This window comes from Grammomys surdaster, unplaced genomic scaffold (genome assembly GCF_004785775.1).
Source record: "Grammomys surdaster isolate TR1022 unplaced genomic scaffold, NIH_TR_1.0 752, whole genome shotgun sequence".
Classification (NCBI taxonomy): Eukaryota; Metazoa; Chordata; class Mammalia; order Rodentia; family Muridae; genus Grammomys; species Grammomys surdaster.
Window position 1 is genome coordinate 2,488,157 of NW_021605171.1, and position 26,565 is coordinate 2,514,721.

General features: G+C 37.8%; 1 protein-coding gene and 1 non-coding gene across 2 annotated transcripts in view; both read right to left on the reverse strand.

The window, feature by feature from the left end:
- Nucleotides 1-26,565, reverse strand: part of Grid2 (glutamate ionotropic receptor delta type subunit 2) — a 1,223,762-nt gene that overhangs the window by 91,935 nt on the left and 1,105,262 nt on the right. The gene's annotated exons all lie outside the window — the stretch shown is intronic.
- Nucleotides 8,462-8,565, reverse strand: LOC114633860. Its single transcript, XR_003713248.1, has one exon. It is a non-coding gene; the product is annotated as a U6 spliceosomal RNA (small nuclear RNA).

Here is a 26,565-nt window from a genome sequence, read left to right on the forward strand (position 1 = left end):
AGAGATAATTAACAATCTCCACGGTAAAAGAAGCCCAGACTTGGATTAGGGGCAGAATTCTACCAGATGGTCAAAGAAAAAGCTAACATCAATAATCTTCAAATCGTTTCATAAATTAGAAATGGAAGGAACGGTTACAAACTCTTATAGAAAGCCAGTATTACCTTGATAGCAACAGCAGACAAAGATCCAAGAAGAGCAGCAAGGAAGGAATTTATCAGTCAACCTCCTTGATGAACACAGATTTGAAAATTCTTCATAAAGAACTGGCAAAAGTTATTAACACATACCCCCCACCCCCCACCCCACATACACACAAAGACATACACACACAGAGGCTTATTGACCATGATTAAGTTAGCTTCATTCCAGGACTCAAGAATGGTTCAATATACATAAATGAACAAATGAATCCAACCACATAATTTAACTCGAGGACAGAAATCATATAATCATTTCAATTGATGTAGAAAACCCCTTTGACAAAATTCAACTTCGTTTCATGATAATCCTAGAGAGACTAAGTATGGAGGGAATATATCTGAACACAACACATGTTATCTAAGAAAAACAGATGATCACCATCACATTAAATGGATAAAAACTCAAAGCATTCCTTAAGATCAGGAACAGGGTCAGAGTGTCCACTTCTACAATTTCTCCTCCTCCCCCTCCTCCTCCTCCTCTCCCTCCTTCTCTTCCTCCTCCTCTTCTCCTCTTCTCCTCCTCCTTTTCTTCTTCTTTCTTTCTTTTCTTCTTCCTTTTACTTTTTTTTTCTTCGTTTTTTTTTCCAGACAGAGACTTTCTTTGTACCCCTAGCTGTCCTGGAACTTATTCTACAGACCAAGCTAGGCTTGACCTCAGAGATTTACCTACCTCTGACTCCCAAACTGGGAATAAAGCTGTGCTTTACTACTTCCCTACTACTTACACCACTACTATTCAATGTAGTACTTGATATTCTAGCTCAAGCAATTAAATAAGAAAGGAAATAAAGGTTATACAGTAGGAAAGAAAGAAGCTAAGCTATGCTAATTTTCTGACAATATGATTTTATTTATAGAAGACACAGAAAACACTATCAAAAAAGTTCTAGAATTTGTAAACATGTTCAACAAAGTGACAGGTTATGGAATAAACATACCTTAATCTGTAGCCTTCCTACACAAGTAAGAGAACTCAAGCTAGTACAAACTAGGATACTTCTCCCATGCTTTCTAGCTTACATAGTATTGGAAGAATCTCTGCAGTGTACTAGACGTAAGAGGAGCCATTAACTTTATTACCCAGCTGTGAACCCTGGGACCTATAGTAATGACTGGCATGGTGAGGTAGACTCATTGATATAATAGTGGCAAGAATGGTATGATGGCAACCATCTATCTGTATTTGCAAACTTAAGGTCTGTTTCACAAGAGGAAAATAGTACGTTGTACTATAAATCTTGCCCCCAAGCCCATGCCTGTGGAGTTGGTAGGCTTACTATTATTCTGCTAAACGGACAAAGCACTCCTAAATGTTTACTTTTCTAGCAATAGATTAGTGCAGAGAAAGTTCTCTGTGCACTGGATTGTGGTTAATGAGGAAACTTGGAAGAGTGAATGTTCTTCCTTGTAGCCACAGCAAACTCTAGGAAAGTCATGACTTGACATTAATGAAATCATGTTATAATAAATATATTACAGAATGATTATATTTCTAAAACTGTTAACTATTTAAAATTTAATTCCCAGTTACTTTGTAGTGAGCTTTTATGTCCTTTTTCACATAATTTCCTTTAGAGCATAGATGTTACCTATTTAAACATTTCCAGTAACTTCCATAGACCTTTAGATCATCACCTTTTTTTCTGAACAACAACAACAACAAAAGACTTTGCTTGTGTGGTTTATTCACCAGCCAATGACAGGTTGGAGCTGAGATTGCAAGTCTAATCTCCTTTTGTATGGAATGGACTAAGTCAATCCAAGCAACTACATCAGAAGGGATATTTATTCAGGGCAGGAGAGAAATGTTACATGCATAATAGGATTAGCACTGGACACTCCAGGCAAACTTATAACAGTGGGAAAAGACAAATATGGTCTATGACTGTCATCTTCCAACCCAGAACAGGCCTCCCTTCCCATTTGCTTCCAGTTTCTTCTTCTGGATTTTATAGCATTTAGGAAGGATCACCAGTGACACATAAAAACTTGCTCAGTGCCCACTGCTGTCTGTTGGCTACAGCAGCCAAGAGATCTAAAGCACAGAGTTCAGAAGTTGTTCCAGCATATAAAGTGACACAGAGTTTACCATAAAAATCCTGGTAGGAATGCATTATTCAGACTCAAGGAATATGGTGGTGAGCTTTGGTAAACAAAATTTTCAATATAATTGTAATTTCTTTCCCTACTAAACATGGACAGATGATGCCTCTGCATGAAGGTGATTCAAGGTTTGAATTAGGTACTGTATATAAGGCAGAGTCTGTATTGATTAGCTCCTAAGTACTTGATTATGAGGTGTAGTTATCAACTTTATTATTACCATTACTATTGTGCACTCTGTAATTGCCATCCTCTCATTTTCCTACCAATTATATGCTCTTCAATAATAGCTCTTGCTTCCTTGTTGCCATTCTGTCTCTGTTGCTCCTTTCTCTGCACAGTTATTAGGTTGGGTAGAATTAGGTAGCTCAGAGCATCTAAATATTGCAATCAGTCATTGCCTTTGTCTTTTTGATTCCAGTTGTGTTGCCATTTTTACCTAGACAATTATTTCTAAGTCTTTTACCCATCTGCAGTTTAACCCACAGGTAGAATGTTTACCATGTGAACAGTATATATGCTTAGTGTACAGTGTAGGGCACTTCTACTGTGGTATCAATGAGTATTTTCTGCATGATCTTATAGTCTTAGAAAAATCACAGGAACGTTTTAGCTGTCAAGTGCTTTGGAGAATTAGATTTTATTTCTGCCAGAAGCAGCATGTTGTCTCATCTACATTCTGAACCTGTAAGCTAACACTGCACTCCCTCATACCTTCATTTATTTCATCTCCACATCTTTGGAGGTATTTATCCACCAAGCTGCTTTGTCCTACCTGGTGGAATCTTTCCCTTTGAAATCATACAGTGTTGTCTCTTCACTGTTCCTCGAACACTGGATTAGATCTACATTCAGGCAACATTTGATGAGATATCATCCCCTTAACTATCTTATAAGGATATACATTTCCGGTTCTTATAAAGTTTTTGAAATTTACATTTTAAATTCTGTACTGAGCTGTTTGTCTGGAAAAACAGACAACAATGAGCCATAATCCCCCTTTCTTACTTTAAATCAACTTTTCCAAAGCATTACTTTTATTTTGGAAAGCCAGCATTCTTATTAAAGTTTTATTGGAAAGAATCAGATGTTCACTATATATTATTGGCCTCTCAATAGATTTAGTGTACACAATAGGAGAGCCATTCTTACGGAAAGAACGGTTGGGCATTTCTCCTGTAACAAAATTAGCTGTGAAGTGTCAGAATGCCTCCAGTGAGTTACTTGCCAAAACATTTTGCCTTGTATGTGAAATAAATTCAGATGCCAAGAAAATAAAAAAGGAAATCCAAACAAACAGCCGGAAGGAAAGCCTTTGGAGAAGCTGAGGACATAGTCCATGACTCTGGCAGTCTTGGGACCTGGAACAGAGAAGAGTGTCTGCTCATAAGAGCAGCCATGTAGAGGAGGAGGGCTTGTCTGGTAAGTGACTTCTGGATGAAGTATCAGAAGCAAGATGACACTGGAAACCTATCTACTGACTCTGTTACAGGAAATGGTTGGATCATATGAAAAAGATAGATGATTTTAATAGTAAAGAAGAGATTAAAATAACAAGACTATGGAAGAAAGTCCACCACTTAATATTGATTATTGTTACAGCCTGTTCAACTTCAGCATTTTTGTTTGTTTGTTTTTGTTTTCTGGTGCATATTTAATTATTAGGAGGAAGGAGAGTACGCATGATCTTTTTTCAGAAGCATGGAATGAGTACCCTCTAAATGCTGTTTCCCTCCCTGTTGGTAGTGTGGCTAATTGTGGGACTGCGTAAGGGTATCCTGGTTCATGGTTGGGCATGGGCCTAGAACCATGAGACTCTACGTGAGAACTGGCAGGAGTTCAACCTCACCCCCAGAACCCAGAGTCTCCATAGACTTACATTGTTCAGTCACATACGCCATTACAGCGCCTCCCAAAGTGCACAGGTAGAGGGCGTGACCATAGGCCTCAGGCCCTAGGGATTTACATACTAATGAAGACCAGAGGTCAGAGAAAATTAAGCATGCCTCCCCAGATCCTCCCCAGATCCTCCCCAGATCCTCCCTGAATCCTTCCCCTTTCTCTCCCCCTATTTAACTCAGGACTGGCCTGAGTTTTACAGAGGTACTGCCAGATTCATCCACCATCCACCATGACAAAAAACCCTTTTGGAACCAAGGACTTCCTCGTGTCCTTGAGCCCTGCTGCTGCCAAAGCCTCCAGCCGCTGGAACCTTAGACGTTCCTCTCCCATGTGGGACCTCCCCACCCCCCCAGCAGAGTGGAAATCCACTGGGACTCCACCGCTGTGGCTTATATTTTTTCCCACAGCTAATGGCTATATTCTCTAGGTCATCACATTGGTCATTTTAATAATTCCTTCTCAGAAAACTTCCTCCATCTTCTCAGAAACACGTTTGTAGAAGGATATGGAAAATAAATGGAAGAGTGCAAAGTATTCTTCATATCAGAAGGGAAATGTGGTTTTCTGAGTCTGGTTTCTGCTTCATTGCAATCACTGCAGTTTCATCCTCAGTCCTGTAGCAGACTGCGTGCAGGTGCTTCTCCCCCCACCCTAACTCTATTGTCTGGAGACTCCAAAGAACTTTGCTGTAGATTCAGCTTTCCTCCTTCCTGTGAAACATTTTGCACCTTCCATCTAGGCTATCCCCTTTCCTTTGTTTCAGCCATAGATACCTAGAACACTTTCTACCTGGGACTTCCAAGTCCTTCATGGCCACATCTGACAGTGACTTAGGTAGTTGATTAAAATGATCCTTTCACTTGTCCATCAGAATCTCTCCATTCTAAGCTTCAACCTGGTATCAGCCTGCCTACAGGAGTACCGCCTACCCCAACATACACACACCTCAACTCTACTCACTGGAGATTTTTACTCTTGGTCCAGACTAGCCAGGTTCTCTCTATCATGTTCATCCTTGTTGCCATAAATTGATCTTTGCCTCCTTAAAACCTACTTTGCAGGATCCCCAGTTCCCACCACACCTCCAAATCCTTGGGGACCCCACATCTTGGTATGAACTGGATCCCCTTAACTCTTTCCCAAACCTCATCTCAGCCTATTCTCCTAGCTCACTTCTATTCTTTTCTGTCACCCACCCAGGCTGTGGAAGCACTCTATCAGACAAACGACAGCTGCCATCCATTCGTAAGATCCAGAGAGAGCAACAGAGTCAAAGAATGGAATACTCACACAACAAAGACAAGATCAGATATTAACACTGAAGATCATCCTAACCCTAAATTCCTACACACCAGTGCAAAAATACCACACTATTCAAGGCAGTATACATCTACTAGAACCCAGCAACTCTACTAGATCACAAGGCAAGGACTCCAAAATATAAATTATGGATATATGCAAAGACCTTAAAGACAATATTGAGTAAATCCTTTAGTGAAGTCTGAAAATAGAAACAAACTAGAAAGAAATGATAAAAACTGTTTAAGACATGAAAGTAGAAATAAAATCATCAAAGAAAACACGAACTGAGATAAAACTGTAAATAAAAAAATTAAAGAAGTCAAACAAAAATCTCAGAGGTAAGCCTTACCAACAAGAGTGTAAGACATGAAAAGAAAAATCTCAAAAGTCTTTAATATTGAATTAGAATGAAAACACAACACACTCAAACATATGGGCCACGTGTTCTAAGAGGTAAATTCATAAAACTGTGTCTAAAAAGTAAAGAAAGGAAAGAAAAAAGGAAAATAACACTTCCAAAAGAGTAGATGGCAAGAAAAAAAATCAAACGAGGCTGAAACAAATAAAGCAGAAACCAGTAAAACATATAATAAATAGAGTCAAGGAAATGAAGAGGTTGTCCTCTAAGGAAAATCGGCAACAGTGATAAATCCTTCACTAACTTAACTAAAAGATATAGAAAGTATTAAAATTAGAGATAAAAAGATGATATCACTTGAGACTCAAAGAAATCCAGAGAATCACAAGGAGATACTTAAGACAAAACCAAAACCAAACAGAAATAAACAACAACAAAACCCAAAAGCAAACAAACAAACAAACAAACAAAACCAAACCTGTACTCAACCAAACTGTAAAACCTAAAAGAAATCGATAAATTTTCTAATATATATGACCTATCAAAGTTCAGTCAAGATCAGAAAAGAAATTTAAGCAAAACCATAATGCTTAGTAAAGTAGAAGCAATAATTAAAAGTCTTCCAACAACAAAACCCAGGGCCAGATGGATTTAGTGGAGAATTCTATCAGATCTTCAAAGAAGAATTAGCACCAATATATCTCTAATTATCTCACAAAATAGAACCGGAAAGAACGTTAACTAATTCTTTTTATGAGGTCACTATTATCTTGACACCTAAATCACTCAAAGTTCCATCAAAGAAAGAAAATGACAAGCCATATCCTTTGTGTGTGTGTGTGTGTTTATACCAAAACTGTATTTGCCAGACATGATAGCTTAATTGCACACAGGAAATCAAATATTGTGGATTATATGAACTAAACTTTCATAAGAACTGTCAGCCATAACTCAACATGGATGGTTGTCAATATCCTTTGTGTGCACATATGCAAATATTCTCAATAAAATGCAAGTAAACCAAACCAAGAACACATCAAAAGGATTATTCCATAATCTTGTAGGCTTCATATACAATGATTTACAACCTATGTAAATCAATAAACATAACCCACCACATAAACAGACTGAAAGACAAAAACTACATGACCATTTTGACTAAATCTAATACTCTTCATTATGAAAGTCCTAGGGAGACTAGCACTACAAGGATACACCTCAACTTATAATAAAGGCAATACAGAGGAAGGCCACAGTCAACATAAAACTAAAAGAAACTCAAATAATTTTCACTATAATTAGGAAACAGACAAGAATGTCCACACTAGACTATATCTATTCAATCAAAGTACTTTAAGTCTTATCTAAAGCAATAAAACAACTAAAGGGGATCAAGCAGATACAATTGGGGGGGGACAATGTCAAAGTATCTGTTATGCAGATGATAAGATTTACATATAAAAGATCATAAAAACTCCCACCAAGAAACTTTCATAGCTGATTAAAACTTTCAGCAAAGTAACAGGATACAAAATTAGCACACACACACAAAATCAGTAGTCTTCCTGTATACAAATGGCAAACAAATTGAGAGAAAAATTAGGGAAACAAAACCTTTCACAATAGCCTCAAAAATTACGTTGGGATAGCTCTAATCAAACAAGTGAAAGACTTATAAATAAAACCTTTAATACATTAAAGAAATTAGAGAAGATGTTAGAAGATGGAAATAACTCCTATGTTCATGGATTGGTTGGACTAATATAAGAAATATGGCAACCCTATCCAAAACAATTTATAAATTAATTGCAATTCCTTTCAAAACTCCAATGCAGTTCTTCACAGAAATTGAAATGAAAATGTTCACAACGGTAAGCTTCATATGGAAACACACACACACACACACACACACACACACACAGAGAGAGAGAGAGAGACACGTACATACATACAAATAAAAACAAAACAAATCAAACAGAAAGCAGAATAGCTAAGTCAATCCTGAGTTATAAAATAACTACTGAAAGTATTGCCATCTCTGACCTTAAATTGTACTACAGAGCTATAGTAGTAAAAGCATCATGGTATTATAATAAAAAATTACTTGTTGACCAATGAGTAAGGCTGGTAGGGGGTCTAAGTCTAAGTGGTAACAACTTCCAGTCTTTCCTTCCCTGCCTCTGTTTCAGCTTTCTTTCTCCCTGTGTCCTGAAACCCTCATCTTACCCCAAATGTTACTACAGGGGACACTAGACAAAGGTATCCTCTATTTTATGGACTCTGAACTTTTCTAGGATGGCTTTGATATTTTATATAGCCCAAGCTATGTAGTAGAGGCCAACCTTAAAATCCTAATCCTCCTCCTGCCTTCATCTCCTAACTGCTTGAATTACAAGATATCTTTTGACACTAACAGCTGGATATTTATTTACTTATTTATTGTTTATAGTTATGTTTTCTTAATAGCTTCTTTTCTCATGCAATATATCCTGATTATAGTTTTCCATCACTTTGTCCCTCTCCATTCATTCCCACCTCTCCTTCCCTCCAGATCAGTTTTCTTCTGTCTCTCATTAGAAAAGAACAGACTTAAAATATGGAATGCTTCTCAAAATTTACATGTCATCCTTGCCCAGGGGCCATGCTAATGTTTTCCTGATTGATCCAATTTTATTATATTTGCTGCCCAAACTAGCTCTTGATATTTATTTTTAAGAACTGCTTAAATATGAGTCAGAGTTCCAAATGTTCTTGGTTTAGAAAAAGTATGCATCAACATGCACAAGGAAAATATTTCACTCATCTAGAATGTCTTATGTTTTGGGGGACTATGGTCTCAGGAAATAGTTAATAAATGCCACTGAAGCTATTCCTAAAAGATTTAGGGGCCTTAAGCCACTCTTCTCAGCAAAGTTGTTAGAAGTACCCCTTCCCACTAAATTGTTTAGCTAGAGAAGCCATGGCTAAGTTGGAAGTTTGTGGGAAACAGATGTGAGAAAGATGGGTGTCTTAGACAACTTAGGAGAGAATATGACTGTCCGTTGGAAGATCTACATTTCCCTTACAAATTGAAAGGCTGACTCATACATATGGATAACATAGGTGATGTCAAGAAGACAGGAGATAGCAGAAATGTTCAGTATTTCTTAGTACTTTTAAGGATACATAACACAAATTTTTGTGACATGTATTTGGCACACATCTAAAACTCAAACATTTAGGAAGCTGAAACAGAAGTATCCTTGACTGCAAACCAGCCTGATCTACAGAGAAAGAACTTGTTTTAAAACAAAAAACTAAAAAAAAACAAAAAATGGGAAACTCTAAAATGGACTGGGTGTGATGACATATGCCAACAATTTTAAGACTCATGGAAAGCAGAGGCAGGGGCATTTCTGTGAGTACAAGGCCAGCTCAGTCTACACAGTGAATTCCAGACCATTCAGAAGTAAGCTCTCTTAATATAGGGACTGGGATTCTGTCAAGTTAATCATTCCTTGTTTCTCTCATTTTCTGTATAATATATCATGAAAAAATAAAAGATATTTATCTCAGTACATTAAGAATGAAAACAAAGATATGTGTACTCCCCCTGAACACCCACGTTCCAGTGTCATCCCCTTCCCCACGTCCTGCTTTTTTGTGTATATAACCCCTGTGTGAATAAGTAAAAACTATGATTTGATTTAAAAACAAACAAATAAATAAATAAATAAATAAATATCTTTTCATAATCTGTAGTTTGCTGTTTTTCCTATTAACAGTATTCTTTTCCTTGCAGAAGCTTTTTGTTTTGTGAGGTCCCAATTGTCAATTATTGATTTTAGAGCCTGAGCTATTGATGTTCTGTTCAAGAACGATTCCCCTATGCCAATGCATCTGGGGATATTGTCCACTTTCTCTTCAGTGTATCTGGTTTTATGTGGAGGTCCTTGATCCATTTGGACTTGAGCTTTGTACACGTGATAGATATGGATCAATTTGCATCTTTTTACATGCAAACCACCAGTTAAACCAGCACCATTTTTTGAAGATGCTTTCTTTTCCCCAAGTATATGGTTTTGGTTTCTTTGTCAAAGATCAGGTGTCCATAGGAGTGTAGGTTTGTTTCTAGCTCTTCAAGTCTACTCCATTGACTGACTTGTCTTATCTACCAATATCAGGTGATTTCTATCACTATTGTTCTGTGGTTCAGCCTGAGGTCAGGAATGGTGATTTCCCCCAGAAATTCTTTTATTGTTGAGAATTGTTTTCACTATCCTGGGGTTTTTGTTTTTCCCTATGAAATTGAGAATTGATCTTTCCATGTCTTTGAAGAATTTTGTTGAGATTTTGATGAAAATTGCATTGAATCTCTAGATTGTTTTTGGTAGGATGGTCATTCTTACTATGCTAATCCTACTAGTCCATGAGCATGGGAGATCTTTCCATCTTCTGAGGTCTTCTTCGATTTCTTTCTTTGGAGACTTGAAGTTCTTGTCATACAGATATTTCACTTGTTTGGTTAGAGTTATACTAACATATATTATTTGTGACTATTGTGAAGGGTGTCATTTCCCTAATTTCTTTCTGAACTGATTTATTATTTGTATAAGGAAGACTACTGATTATTTTTTTGAGTTAATTTTTATATCCAGCCACTTTACTAAAGTTGTCTACCAGCTGTAGAAGTTTTCTGGTAGAATTTCTGGGGTGCTTATATATACTATCATGTCATTCACTAATAATGATACCTTGACCCCTTCCTTTCCAATTTGTATAACCCTACATCCAATAGATGCAAAATACAAAATATACAAAATATACAAAGAACTCAAGAAGTTAGACCCCCCAATTGCACATAACTCAATTACAAATGGGGTACAGTGCTAAACAGAGAATTCTCAACAGAGGAATCTCAAATGGCTGAGAAGCACTTAAAGAAATGTTCAACGTCCCTAGGCATTAGAGAAATGCAAATCAAAATGACTCTGAGATTTTACCTTACAACAATCAGAATGGCTAAGATCAAAATCTCCGGCAACAGTGCATGACTGTGAAAATGTGTAGAAAGAGGAACACTCTTCCACTGCTGGTGGGATTGTAAACTGGTACAATCACTCTGGAAATCAGTGTGGAGGTTCCTCAGAAAACTGGCAAAAGTTCTACCTGAAGACCCAGCTATATAACTCCTGAGACTATACTCAAAAGATACTCTACCATACCGCAAGGATACATGCTCCAGTATGTTCATAGCAGCCTTATTTATAAGAGCCAGAAGCTGGAAACAACTCACCCTCAAGTGAAGGATGGATACAGAAAATGTGGTTCATTTACACAGTGGTATACTATTCAGCAATTAAAAACAAGGACATAATGAATTTTCCAGGCAAATTGATAGAACTAGAAAATAATCGTCCTGAGTGAGATAACCTAGACACAAAAGACATTCATGGTATGCACTCACTGATAAATGGATATTATTCAAAAAGTTCAGAATACTCATGAAACAACTCACAGACAATACAAAGCTTAGCAAGAAGGACAGCTTAAGTATGGATAACTCAGGCCCACTTAGAAGGGGGAAACAAGATGATCAAGGGAGGCTAATTGAGAAGGCAGGAACCTGAGTGGCAAAGGGGAAGGGAAGGAGGAAAGGAGGGCAGAATCAGGTGATGTGGGAGACAGGAGAGAAGCCCAGAGGGCCAGGAGAATGAATCTAAATATGCAGTTGTGGGGTTGGGGGCATGGGGACCTCTGGAAAGTCCTAGAGACCTGGGATGTGAGAGGCTACCAGGACTCAGTGTGGATGACTTTGGTCAAATTGCCCAAGAGGAGGGAAATGGAACCTGAAGAGACCACCTCCAGTAGGTAGACATTGCCCTCAGTTGAAGGACAGGACCACCCACCCATCTTCAAAATTTTTAACCAGAATTGTTCCTGTCTAAAGGAAATACAGGGACAAAAGTGGAGACTGAAAGAAAGGTCATCCATTTACCAGCCCAACTTGGGATCCATTCCATTTGCACAAACCAAACCTTGACACTATTGCTGAGGCCGTGTTGTGTTTGTAGGCAGGAGCCTAGCATGGCTGTCCTCTGGGAGGCTCTACCAGTTACTGACTGAGACAAATGCAGATACTTACAGCTGACAATTGGATTAAGGTTGAGAACCCATATAGAGCAGTTGGGGAGAAGACTGAAGGAACTGAGAGGGATTGCAACCCTATAGGAAGAATAACAGTGTCAACTGACTTAGACCCCTCAGAGCTCCCAGAGTTTAGTCCAAAAACAGAGGAGCATACATGGGCTGATCTGTGGCCCCCAGTATATGTGTAGTTAAGGACTGCTTTGTCTGGACTCAGTGGGAGAAAATGCCCTTAATCCTGTGGAAGCTTGATGCCCCAGGAAGGATGGATACTGGTGGAGAAGAATGGGGTGGGTGAGTGAGTTGGGGGCACATTCTCAGAGGCATGGGGAGGATTGTCAAGAACTCCAGGAGGGAGGACTAGGAATGGAGCATTTTTGAAAAGTAAATAAATAAAATAAGGTAATAATAATAATAATAATAATAGAACACAAAATTTCCCTTAATCTGTATAGCTAGCTTTTCATTAATGTCACCATTGACAGGTAGCTGATTGTCATCTTTATACTGAAAATGATATCTTCACATAACCCATCAGCTTACAAAAGGAGATCAATAGAGTTTAAAATTTGTATATCCTTAAAAATTCATGTGTAATTAATTCACAGGCATTCCCAGAAGTGGATCAGTTCCAACCCATGTTAAGAAAATATTCTCCAGAGTCACATCAGAGCTCAATGAGGAGATATCACTGTCTTTGAGTTACTAGATTATCAGAGCCTATGGTACATACACCTGTCAGAGAAATTAACTTGATTTATGTAACAGAATAGCCTCAAATTGTTTCAAAGAAGCCTGTAAGTTGGCCCTTAGCCACTTACCCACGTCAGGATATTTCTTTAGGTAATAAATACTTTGTTCCTTTTTCATCCTTTAAGCTTTTTTCTTGTTGAGTTAAAGAATATCTTCCTTTAGCTCTTATCCCCAGAATCTATTGATCACTTTTTGGAGCTATTAGCTCATCATTGTTTTCTCAAGTATTAAAGAGGCTACTGCAATCTTTAAAGGAATTGGATAAATTTATGCTACAGGTAACTTCTCGTTTTCTTAAAAAACACCAATGCCATATTTCAAATTTGTGATTATCAGATTGTTTATTCTAAAACTGCCTGCATCCCCTAAATCTGAGCTATTATACACACACACACAGACACACACACACACACACACACACACACACACACACACACACTCAGACACCCACCCCCTACACACAAAGTAAATTATCATTTATTTGTGCTCATTAAACTTCTTCATCTTACTTAAAATCACCTTGCTTAATTTGTCAAGGTCCTCATAAATTCTTAAAGTGTGGTTCAAGTCAATAATCACCCCTACTCAATGAAGAGTAATCTGCATATTTAATAAGCTCACTCCCTATTCCATATTTCAAATCAACACTGAAATGTTAATTAGTATCCAGACCAATGCTGACTAGTGAAAAACTACTTTATTCAATATACCCTTCAAGGCTGACACTGACCCATTGATCATCACCTTGCACATGGCCTATTAACAAGCTATGGTACAGTGATACATACTAATCCTACATAAAACAATGGTTCCCAATAAAACAGTGTGAGTTCAAATGAGCAATCAATAGTCATTTGTAATTTTCTTCATAGATCTTTTTAAGGCATTCAAAATATTAATTATATCATCAAAATCTCTAAGAGTCAGGGTGTCAGTGGAGACTGAGGAGAAAGAAGTTAAAGAAATAACTGTAAACTAATTTAGTAGCCAACAAAAAGATCGGATGAAACATTCTTTCACAGTAATATGACAAGTTAGGGTGTTTGTGAATCTGAGGAAAAGCAGAGATGGTGCCTCTTCACAACAGAACTGTAGACTAAGGCTCTAGTGATAATTTAAATTTCCCTGCTGCCAAAAGATGTAGTCCTTCTCAATGCACTGAGTCTGGGGATTTTTCCAAACCACTCATCTGTATTTTCAACAATGATTTAGAAAACCTGTATTCCAGTGAAGTGATACTTTGTTTTCTATCAACTTTAACTAATGTTGGTATAGCAGATCCATCTGGCTACTAAGAAGCTGTACTGAATGCTCAAGGTTCAAATGCCCAAACTGCAAATGTGACTCCACATTAAATTCAACAGGAAACCTAAAGTATTGGCAGCATTTTCTCATAGAAACCTCAGACATCTTGGAAAAGAGCCCAAGGCAGCTGCTGCTGACCTTGCTCCCCATCTTCTTCTCTGTCCCCTGCCTTTCTCCCGACCTGGCTCTTCTCCAACTTCATCCTTAGCATCAGTGCTTTAGAATGAGGAGTCTACTAGGAGTGTTGTATATGTGTAGGAGAGGAGGAAGGATAAAGCCATCAAAATGAATTGAGTATGCTTAGATGGCAAGACAAGGAGAAACTAAAAAACATCGAAACTAATGGAGTCTAATAGCTCTGCAGTGCAGGAAGGAGGCAAACACACCAAGGTTTCTGGCAAAGGGAGAAAGTGGGAGTTACAAAACAGAAGCAGAAAAAGATCGAGGTGTGACTGATGAAAATCAATGACATTTCTTTTTCTTACCTTTTTTTCCCCTTTTAATTTTTGCATTGGCATATATTCGTTGTACACAGTGCTATGTTTCAGGCATCACATACTTTGACTACCCCTACTCACATTACAACTCATAACTATTTGGCTGATTCTATAATTTGTCTATTGTTAATTGAATTGTAAAAAGTGGATATTCAAGGACCTATGTGATATGTTGTCCTAGAATTCTTTTCTTATAACTTATAGCATGACACTTTTATTTTTAGTGGTTTTCTCTTTTTCTATCTATCTATCTATCTATCTATCTATCTATCTATCTATCTATCTATCATCTTTTTTTTTTTAAGAGTTTCTCTGTTTGGCTGTTCTGGAACTTGCTCTGTAGAGCATGCTGGCATCAAACTCACAAAGTTTCCCTTCCCTGACTCCTATCTGTGGGATTAGAGATGTGCACCACCACAATGTCCTCATGTAATTTTAGTTTTTGAGAAAATCCTATAGTGCTGTGCATAGTAGAAAGACTACTTTATATCGACAACAACAGCAGCGCCATTTTCTCAGCAGAATTTTCTGCTACTCATTTTCCTTATGACAGACCTTTGAATGATGAGATAGGCTCTCAAAGTAATTTTAATTTGCATTTCCCCAAAGACTAAGAATATTTAATTTGTCATGTTTATTGGTCATTTCTATTTTTTGTGAGAAGTGTGTATTTATTCCATTGGCTTGTTCATTGATCAAATTGTTTAGTTTGGATACTAGGTTTTATGAGTTCTTGGGTGTCCAGATAACAAAGATAGTTTTCTGTGGGGGCTGTGAGAGGCACCTGGGTACCTGGTTAAACAGGCTTTGAACCCTGGAGACCCTTAGGGTCGGTAGGAGTTTGGCCTTGCCCTGGGCCACTGGCTCCTTTCACATAGCTACAGCCCCCCGCCCCAACCCCCAAGAGGTTTGTGGTCATAGACACTTAGGACAATGCTCCTATTAGCTCCTCCACAGGTAGAGGGAGTTACTACAGGCCACAAAGCCTCAAGATAGATCTCCATATTAATGAGATACTTAAAGGCCAGAGGGTGTAGCCAATTAAGCATTGCTTCCCAGACCCTCCTCCTTACAAAAGGTATTTAACCTCACCCCAACCCTGAGAATACCAGAGGTATAGCTTCATCTATTTTCTGCCATAACAATAAATATTTTAAGACCATATCTTAAGATGACTATTTCTCTTCTTTGGGACCTGCTGTGGGGAACCATGGAGATGGTCTTCAACTACAGAGCTGTTGTCTAATCTCCCGCAGATGACCTCTCTACATTCTAGTTCCAGCCACAGAGACCCAGCAAAGCGAGTTGCCTTGACCAAGAGCCTCCTCTCTGTGGGATAAAGCTAGAGTTTCTTCCCCTCCCCACTTTGGCTGTGGGTCCATCCAGCCCATATGTCCCCATCTCGACCCTTCTGCGGCCTCTCAGAGAGCACAAGGGCCTGAGAACCAGTCAGTTCCTGGCCACCTTGACCCAGGGACCCCAAACTCAAGAGGCCTGGCTCCCAGTGGGACCCCAAACTGTGTTCCCTCTTCCCCCAGAGTGGAGTCCTGCTGCTTCTCACAGTCCAACGTCTGCCTGGCAGTCAAATTCCTGATCCTCTACCTCTCTGAGCTGTGGCCCCAGTCCTTTGCGGGGTGGCAGATTCAGGACCCATAACTCAACCCACAGGACCCACTCTCATGTGCACACTACATCCCAACCATTTACCATTTGTTAGTCTGTCTTCACTTGAATAATGTGCACTTGCCATGCAGAAACTTTTAAATTTTATATAATCCTATTTGTTAATTCTTAGGTCTATATCCTGAGATCCTGGAATCCTTTTCAGTAAAACCTTGCTGATGGCCATATCCTGAAGAGTTTCTTATAATTTTTTCAAAATTCAACTCATAATAAAGTATTTGATATATTTTGAATTTATTTTAGCAAGGGTAAACACTAGATTGTTCACTCTACATGTGGATAACTGACCCTTCTTTTATTATTAAATAGGTAATCATTTCTTGAAAAAATTTGTTCAAAAATCACATATACATAGTTGTATATATTTAATACTTGCTGTTCTCTTCCCTAGTCTACTTTATTACTTAAATGTTTGTTTTGTGTCAGTGTCTTAAGGTTTTTGTTACTATGGTGCCATGCTATAAGTTGAGGTCTGAAATTGTGCTTTATTATAACATTTCAGCATTGATTTTTCTGCTTAGTATTACCTTGGCTATTAGAATTATTTGTTCTTTTACATGACTTGTAGACTAGTTTGTTTTATCTGTTTCTGTAATGGATACCCTTGGTAATTTTATTGGGATAATGACACTTTTAGCATTATACACGTTTAGTTTTCTAGTCCTGTAGATCCAGTATTATGGAATATCTTTCCAACTTCTTGTATCTTTTAAACATCGTTTTCTGTGTTTTATAAATTTTATTTTATAGTCCTCTCACATCATTGGTTAAATTTATTTCTAAGTGTTCTTGTTGTTTGCTATAGGTATTATGATTCTTGTCTTATAGTCTTCCTTTATTTTTAATCTAGTAAAGTTACTGATTTTGCATGCTGTTACTGTTCAATGTATGTATTCTATTCAAGAGTATTCTTGTAGAATCTTTCGTGTGTCCTTAGAATAATATTAAATCGCACATAAAGAAGTGTGATTTTTTTCCTACTTGGATGTGCACATCTTGAGTATGTTTGATTACATCATGTATATTCTATAGAACTGGCTAAAGATCAAAGACTGCAATTTTTGTAACAAAGGTTTTCTTTCTGCTTTAATCATGATGCATAGCTTTACTGATTATAATAACCTGGCATGGCAGTCATTGTTTTTTAGAAGCTGTTTTCTGATGATTTCTCTTTGCTGGGTTGGTGTCTTTCTCTTAGATTTCAATGTTATTTCTTTGGGAAGTAATTTTCTGGTTGTATTCATTTATTGGCCCTAGTACCTCATATATCTAGATGGCTATTTCTTTCCTTAGATTTAGTTAAATATCCTTTAAGATTTTATTAAGCATATTTTCCGTACCTTTAGATTGATGTTCTTCTTATTCTTTAATGCTAATTAGTGGCTGCTTTTGTCATTTAATGTTGTCCCATTGATCTTGTATATTCAGCTGATAATTTATTGTTTCATCTTTGTTATTATTGGAATGTTTAATAATCTAGCTTATCTTCAAGACCTCATATTCCAGTTTTTATTTAACCTAGTCAACTGGTGAGGCTTTCTATAGAGTTCTTTACAGACTTATTGAGACATCATTTCCAAGATTTCAGTTTAAAGTTTTCAGAATTTATATATTTTATTAATTTCTTATTTCATAGCCTATTTTGACTTCTTTACATACCTCAGCTATTAGTGTTTAGTTGCATGTATTCTGGATTTATGCATGTGTTTAGTAATTTTGTTGAAATTCTTATGATCATTTGCTTATTTCTTTGGATTTCATATGACTAATCCTCAGTGACCTTCCTTATAGTAGAAGTAGTGATTCCCCAAAGAATTATGGTGCCTGTATTTCTATGTTTCTTGTGTTTCTACATCAAGACTTATATGTCTGTGGTAGGGTGTTTGCAACTTTAAAAAAAATGAAAGACACTTGTTTTATTTCAGTGGAAGCACTTATAACATTCAGATAGACATGGGATATGGTAGGATCAAGATATTTTATTCACTGTTTCATTGATCATCTAAGTTAATAGATGAACCATCAGTCCATGTCCCTAGGGAACCAGGTCTTGACTCCAACTCTGTTATCAAAATAAATATTAAGGCCAGAATCAACTATAATATGTTGATATGCCTACCATGAAGATACACCTCATAATCAATTTTAAAAAATATTTTTCAACTTCATAATTTTCAGAAGTAAAGAAGCATACATAGTATGATGTGTACTAAGATACTATGTAGTAAATACAGGAGTAGACAGTACATAAGTAGAAATAGTCTAGTAATTAGTTTTAGAGAAAGAGTAAATATTAGAAGAGAGAAAATAAATAGTCTGGGAAAACAATACAGAGATAGGGAATCAATAAAGCTATTTAAGTTAAAAAGAGAAAGAAAAACAAGTAAGACTGATTATCTTTAAAAAAAATCCTCCCACAACTTGTGGCTGAGGTAGGGAGATCCACAACTTCAAACAAACTTGTTTTCTTTGGCAAAGCCAACAATAAAAAACAAAATAAAACAAACAAACAAAAAATAGGAAGAAGATAGACCAAATTGATTCTCTAAACTGAAACTGGATAGTACATACAGGAATTATAAAAGCAAAGAAATGTGTGCAGGAGTGAAGAGGCTGTTGTTCTCCCCAGCATAGGAACAGATACAGATCCTTTGTCAAAATGGCCCACTCCAATGATTCAGACTTGATTTCCATAATGCCATGTCTCAGAGTATAGTCTTCTATCAGCTACTCTAGGTTGTGACTTTTTTCTTCGAGTTATTGAACCCATGACTAGGTGTAGTACCTACTGTATGCTAGGCCAGTGCTCCACAATTGAGTTATATTCCTACTAACCTTGATGATTTTTCTCATTGTTCTTCCCGTATCATTTATCCCAAAACTACATCCTGTACACCAATGCCATGTATTTATAGAGTGGTGTTTTGGTAAACTTCCAAGCACGGGATTTGTAATACATGTGTAAACTTGTGGGAGGAGATATTTTATCAGACTTCACATAGGAAAGGAAACTAGAAAGAAAATTAGAAAAGATAGAAATTCATATGTTGAATATTTAACAATTTTCTAGTGGAGAAATTAAAAGCTGGGAGAAGGGGTAGAATATGGAGAAGAAGACAAGTAAGTGAGAGAGAGGGAGGGGAGGAAGGAGGGAGGGAATGAGGGGGGAGGGAGAGAGACAGAGAGAGACAGAGAGAGAGAGACAGAGAGAGAGAGAGAGAGAGAGAGAGAGAGAGAGAGAGAGAGAGAGAGATTGAGATTTATCATGTTAGGGGCTGCAAGAGCTCATTGGGTCTCCTGGGAGTGACAAATAAAGTGGACGACAGCATTTAATTAAGTACCCAGTGAAGGATGCATTTGAAAGACCAACACATACGTCCTCAGGTTTTGCTTCCTTTTTTAGAAGATAAAATTCTGTCTATGGCATCCAGATAGCTCCATGCTTATAAAGCATCCATCACTGTAGTACTTACATGCCAAGATAACTAAGCCATCTCAACTCTGAACAATACAGAGTTGGGAGATGAATGCCTTCCTGTGTCTGCAGTGCCCGCAAGTTCTGGAGCTAAGCCTCCACAATTTTGCACTGAGATGAAACATAGAAGCCGAATGAATCAAGCCCAGCTTCCCCCAACCATCCTGACAGTGGCTGTTCCTAATAAAGTGTACAATTCCCTACTGAGAGCTCTGAAATCGGCTTCTTTGGAACAACTGAAGAGAGAGTAGGTGAGATTCTGTGTAAAGCAAGAGAGTATATCATTTGAGGGTTTTGTTCTTAGGTGAAATAACAGCATGAAGGAATGACTTTAATGTTTCTTTTGTGTTTTATGTGGTTGATATGTACCTTGTAGACTTCTGCAGTCTCAAGCTAAATTCAAGAAATCCTTTTCTGGGTATTTATTGACTGAATATTATTTGTAATTACTATGTATTCAGTATTTAATGAGGTACTACATAAGGTCCTTCCCAGATTGATAAAACAGTGATTAAAAGCAGCCCTTGAGGAAATGCATTTTAATTAAAAAGATAAAACAATAGAGCAATATGCCAATACAAGGCCAGATAGAGTTCATAGTGTGATGCTGGTAGACAGTTGTAAGTGATTTGAAACAGAAAGACACTAAATCTGTTTGTGGCTATGGGGAAATCTACATAGGAGAAATGTTCTCTGAGATATTGATTATGACAAGTGAAAATCAAGATGAGTTATAAAAAAATACTTGTCTAACAACCTGACTCAGAGCTATTGTCAGTCACTGTCAGCAGCTTCCTTTGATACTGGTTAGTCAAGCACTAAAGTGAAACCATCTTGTGACTCATTCCTTTAATTTATATTTATGCTTCAATTGCAGTAAGACTTGACTAAAGCACCCCCTCACACATCTTTTGGCTTTTAAAGGTGATTAGAGAATCAAATGACAAGGCCTAGTGACATTCCCTTGAAAAGTGAGCCACACAATTGGCAGTGGTACTTGTGACAGAAACAATACATATGAGCAAATACATCATGAGTTTCCTTAGATGTCGATAGGAGGAAGGAAGATGTGACTAGGCAAATAAAGGAGTAAGATGAGGAAAACCTTTGGACTGAGTAGAGATCTATTTTGATTGTAGAGGTAACTGGACAAGTCCATACATGTGATAAACGGCATTCAGAACATTACAAAGTAAAATTTTCCCTTTACAAATTCATATATGAGGATGTAAAATTTTTATTATTGACATGATAAAATCTCTTCTTATAATATAGGTTTTTTTATATGGCCTGTAAAGAACTATTATCTCAATTAATTTGATTCAAGGGAATCAATAACTCAATATTTTGTTTGGTTAAACATCAAGGATTGTTGAAAGTCAACTGAATGTAAAATTATAAGATGTCTTTGAGTAGAGACCAAGATTACTTACAGTTACACAGAATAAAATTAATCAAGTGTGGTCACTTATTATAATTATTATATTAATCATACTATACAGTTACAAAGAGTAGAGCTGAATAATTATGACTTCCTGTAGCTTTGCTTACTTTGATGTTAAATGCTAAATAGATTTTGGAAGCTACAATAAAGTAAAGGCAAATATATGATGGTGGTACAATTTGGTCAAGTGTGTCTCTGTATGTGTTACTGGGGACTGAACCCAAGATCTGGGTCAGGTTAACCTGGTTATCTTCTACTGAGCTACAGTCACCACTAAGTTTCACTACTTCCATTTCCACTTGAGTATTAACAGAAAATCAAGAAGTCTACTCTCAAAAATTTTATGCATGTGAATGATTTGTCTTTGTATATGTGTGTAGCATATGTGTGTCTGGTAGCCATGGATATCAGAAAAAGTATCAGAGTCCCTGGAACTGGAGCTGTAGATGGTTGTGAACCAGAATGTGGTGCTGGGAATTGAACCTGGTTCCTCTGTAAGAGAAACAAGCACTCTTAACTATTAAGCCATCTACAGTTTCAACCCCACATTGCATATTTCAACTAAATGAACAAACAACAACCACAATTAAAAACAAAAAGGTCATAACATTTCCCCCTTGGAATCTGAACTAATCATCTCATCCATCTACCATGCTCTGTCATTGAAGGGATAGGACAACTAAGCTAAGATGGTTATCTTTTACAAGAAAATCCATTTCCCACATTTTAGATTATTGCTAATATTTGTCCAAAAGGACCTGTATTTTTTTCTCTCAGTGGCATTACTCTATTTCCCTCTTCCCATTTCTGTCTGGAGAAGAGCCTCTGGTTTAAGAGAATGAAGATATTCATAGTCTATGTTGGCCAATGGCATAGCAAAGTTGTGCTGATTGAGAAGTGTTAACATTCACTGTTTAATTCAGTGAGAAGCTAATTTTATGGATTCCAGTGCTTAAGATGGCACCACACAAAGCTGTAGAAAGTATATTCTCTAGGAGAAAATGAGAGTCAGAACGTCTCAGGAAACTGATTACTTACAGATGGAACTTTGCACCAAAATGGTGTTATAGGCATCTGTGTTTACCAACAAAGGTAAGACATGAAGTCTGAAGTTCTCTATAACTTTGGGGAGAGAATCAGACTGCTCTAACTTATTTGATTTTGATTCTTTCCCAAATTACTCTGGTGATAACATTAGGAAGAAGTAGAAATTTATTACACCCACTGAAGAGTTTTCATATGGCTGTTGGCAGCAGAAAGGAATAATTTAAAAGAAATGAATGCTCAGTTACTTTGGAGTGTAGTACTGCACTTGAGGGAAACATCATGTAAAATTACATTTTCTCCTACTAAATTTTACTTTTGAAGCAACCTTCTGGGAATACAAATTTGGAAGTGGTGTCTACTTCCACCATTATAGTAGTCTAAAAAGAAACCAGTAATGGGAACTTCAGAGAAAATAGCCGCAAAGATGCACACATTCACCACGACCTTAGCACCCTCAGCAAAGCAATAGGTCAAGAAAACTAGGGAACTAGAACTAGATAAGGAGCTAACTGTAGTGTCAGGACTTTTGATTTGTAGTAATAGGTTGACAAAGGTTAAGCAATCAACTTCAGTGCTAATTGGGTGATCCTGAGCACTTATCTTCTAAAATTCAGTTTCTTCAATTACAAAATGGAAATAATAATAATTCCTTTTACAGGTACTTTGAGGGATAGATGAGATACTATCTGAAAAATAATTAATAACTGGATTATAATAAGTCCTCAATAAGAGTCATACATAATAATTTTACTACAATGATTATTATTGTATATAGTATAAGTATTCATTTATGTTCATTTATTTAAAATATATAAAGACTAAATATACAAAGTTTAAGCATATCTAAATGTGCCAGTTCAGTTAAGCATTTTAAAAGTTTATATTCATGAAATACCACCAATATAGCTACAAAAACAAGCCTGAACAAAGACGACATCAGTAGACATGCTAACATGGACAAGGTGTGTGGAGGCCTGAAAATTCAGAGCAGGAAAAAGTCTTCTCTAGGAATGAGCACACCAGTTGGTTATTCAATACCAAATGCTCATGAGACAAACCATATAACCAAGTAACTTTATACAGATAGAGTGGGTTATATTTACATATTTATTAACACACACACACACACACACACACACACACACACAAGCAAAGGAGTACCTGAGAGGGTTAGGAGGGAAGAAGGGAAGGGAGAAATGATATAAAAAGCATTTTAATTAGGTTAAGACTCCAATTTGCTCTGAAAAAAACCAAAACAAAACAATTTTTTCACTTCCTATTTGCTACCACATTGACCAACCAAGATGTCACTAAGCTAAGTGAAATGAGCCAGTCACATAAACACAATTACTGTACTACAAAGTCAAATCCATGGAAGCAAAGACAGGGTCAGTTCTAAAAGGTCTTTCAAATGGTATAGGAAGGAGATGCTTGTCCAAAGGCACAAAGTATCTAAAAAAATGAACCCTTTTGGGATAATTAATAAACATGGGCAGTAATAGTCGTGTTAGCTAATCTAATTATAGGAATTAATACATGATGCATATGGATATCAGGCTGTCACAATATGTGTTTTAACATGTTCAATTTTTCTTTGCTCGGACACACCAAAATGTCTTGCTCAGATTGGCAAAGAACAATCATAGATACAATTAACTCATGTTGACATATATGTTAATAAATATGGCTACACACAAACGTTATTGCTACTGCTTCAGACCAATTGAGGATTTGTAAAACATTTTATAAAGTAAATCCTTTTCCCTGAATTCTTAGTAACTGGTACGTCTTTATCCTTAATGCTGACATTTCCTTCTCTAAGCACAGATGACACATGAAGGTTTGAGTGTGGAAAACGAGAACTGTTGCAATGCCCTGAAAGAGAGACTCAGGGGCCAGGCACCTTGAAGGTCTGTGTTTTATATGCCGACACTTACTTTGTGAAGGTGAAACTTCCTTAGCTTCTCCTCTTTAGTTTTTCCATTTGTAAAATGTTTCATGAAAAGTATAGCTTTTAGGTGGTGATGAGGATTAAATGACTGAATGTGCATATAATAGCACAGATCCTGGGATCTAATAACTAATCATTAAATGATGGTTATTATTTTTATGATGTTACTAATTTCATCAATTTTCTTTCTAGACTATTACAATAGTTTTCATTATTATTATTCAATCTCCCACATTTTGCTCAGCATCATTTATAGTTTGTATTACCCATAGAGCTGGCTATAAGTGGTATACATTTGGAGACTATGAAGGCTCTGTACTAAGGCAACAATTATAAAACAATTCGAGGAGCATGGTTTGATGAGTGTAATTAGAAGTATCATTTTCATAAATGGATAAAGGAATTGAATGCCTGTGAGTATTGCTAGCTGACTTTTAGTGGCTTCAACTTTAGATTGTAGATTGAAGAAAAACAATGTACTTCTTTATAAATAATAAACTCCTGCCTTGGCATTATGTTATAATGTGTGGGAAGCTATCCTTATCACATCATTGCCATTAACAAGTCTGTGCGCATGCGCTGGAAGGTTTTCCCGCCTTTATTAATCTGACAGTTGGAACACGTCATGTGGCCTGAGGCAACAGGAGCCCATCAGAGACTGCCACGTCCCAGGCGAGCTTAGCTTTCTATATAAGGGAAGGGTTTTAGGCCCTTGGGGTCCCTCCTCGTTTGTGAAGCTTATGCTCTCCCTCTCAAGATGCATTAAAGCTTATACTGCAGAAGGATCCTGAGTGTGCCGCGTCTTTCCTGCTGGCGGGAGGTTGCGCGGGACAACTGGTGCCAGAAACCCGGGACACTTGACCTTGCCATCGTCAGCACCTTGGAGGACCCCTCGATAGAGGAGGATTCAGAACTGCAGGGGTGAGTTCGGAGAGGTATGTCTATTCCTGAAATATTCGGGTTGTGCTTGGCTGTCATTTTCATGGTGCTTGTTTTGCTCTGTCTTCGCGGTGGCCATTGTTAGTAGCAAAGTAGTCTGAAGTAAATAGCCAGTGACACTGGTCTTGTCTCTTTCTCCCTCCTGTAGATAAAGGTGGGACAAAGTTCCTCTTGACTCCCGGCCGTTAGTCGGACGTAGATAAGCCGCGGGCTGGGCCGCTGTTACTTTCACTTTTGAGACGGTACTAAGGCGGACGTAGATAAGCCGCGGCCGTCATGGGTTCATCACAGTCAGTAATCACTACTTTGGAGGCCGTACTCAAACAGCGGGATATTAAAATTGCTAACAGGACTTTGAGGAACTTCATAAAAGAGGTGGATCGCGTTGCCCCCTGGTTTGCCGTCTCTGGGTCTTTGGCTCTCCCCTCTTGGAATAAACTGGGAAAGGACTTAGAAAGGCACCGCGATGACAACGATTTGAGTAACGGCACAGTTGCGATCTGGAAACTTATTAAGAACTGCCTACAAGATGAAAACTGTAAGATAGCCATAAGGAAAGGACAGGCTACGCTAGAAGATGTTCAGGATAGCATGTCAGAAACCGAACGCAGTGAGAGGATGGGCGCGCGTAGGAAAAAGGTACCGAAACAAAAGGAAAAGGAACACCTTTCAGCTGAAGAAAAGAACCCTCCTAAAAAAGGAGAGATACCCCCTAATGGGAAAAGCTCGCTTTACCCCAACCTAGAGGCACTGACTATCGACAGTGCAGAGAGTTCCTCTGGGGACTCCAGTGAGGGGTCATTAGATTCTACAGAGGAGGCGGAGTTAGACGAGGAAGCAGCAAATTTTTCTAAAACTTTATCTCAGTTTTTATTACAGAATTGGACTGTAGAGTTTGAAGAGACGCTTCGGAAGTTACGCTTTGCGATTATAGAAGTGAATTCTACCAGACTTGATTTGTCCCTGACCGAAGGACTGTCTACATGGATCTCTTCAATATTTTCTTATTTTAAAGAATGGTTGGGGGTGGGTCTTTTCGGAGCCTTGCTCTGCTGTGGGCTGGCGCTCGTGTTACGGCTCCTTTAAAAGCTCAGGTCACAGTGACAACAGGATAAGGTGGTGATTGCCCAGGCACTTGTAGCACTGGACTAAGGGACTGGATAGCCATGATTAACAACTGCCCCAAAGACCTGTTAAGACAAGGCCATAATCTGTAATACCATCTCCTCCCCCTGCCAAATGGCCCTGGCACCTCTGGGAGTTTTTCTCCATTGCACAAGAGTTGGGCATTTTGGCTTCCCTAATTCTTTCTCTCTATCTGTCCCAGGAACCAAATCCAGACTCAAGAAGGGCTCGGGTTCCCATTGCACCTTGAGGACTGTGATATGGTTGTTCTCACACTCGTTAAGCTCGGGAGGGCTCGAGTTCCCATTGCACCCCGAAGTGAGTGTAGAGACACGGGCCTGCCTCACTT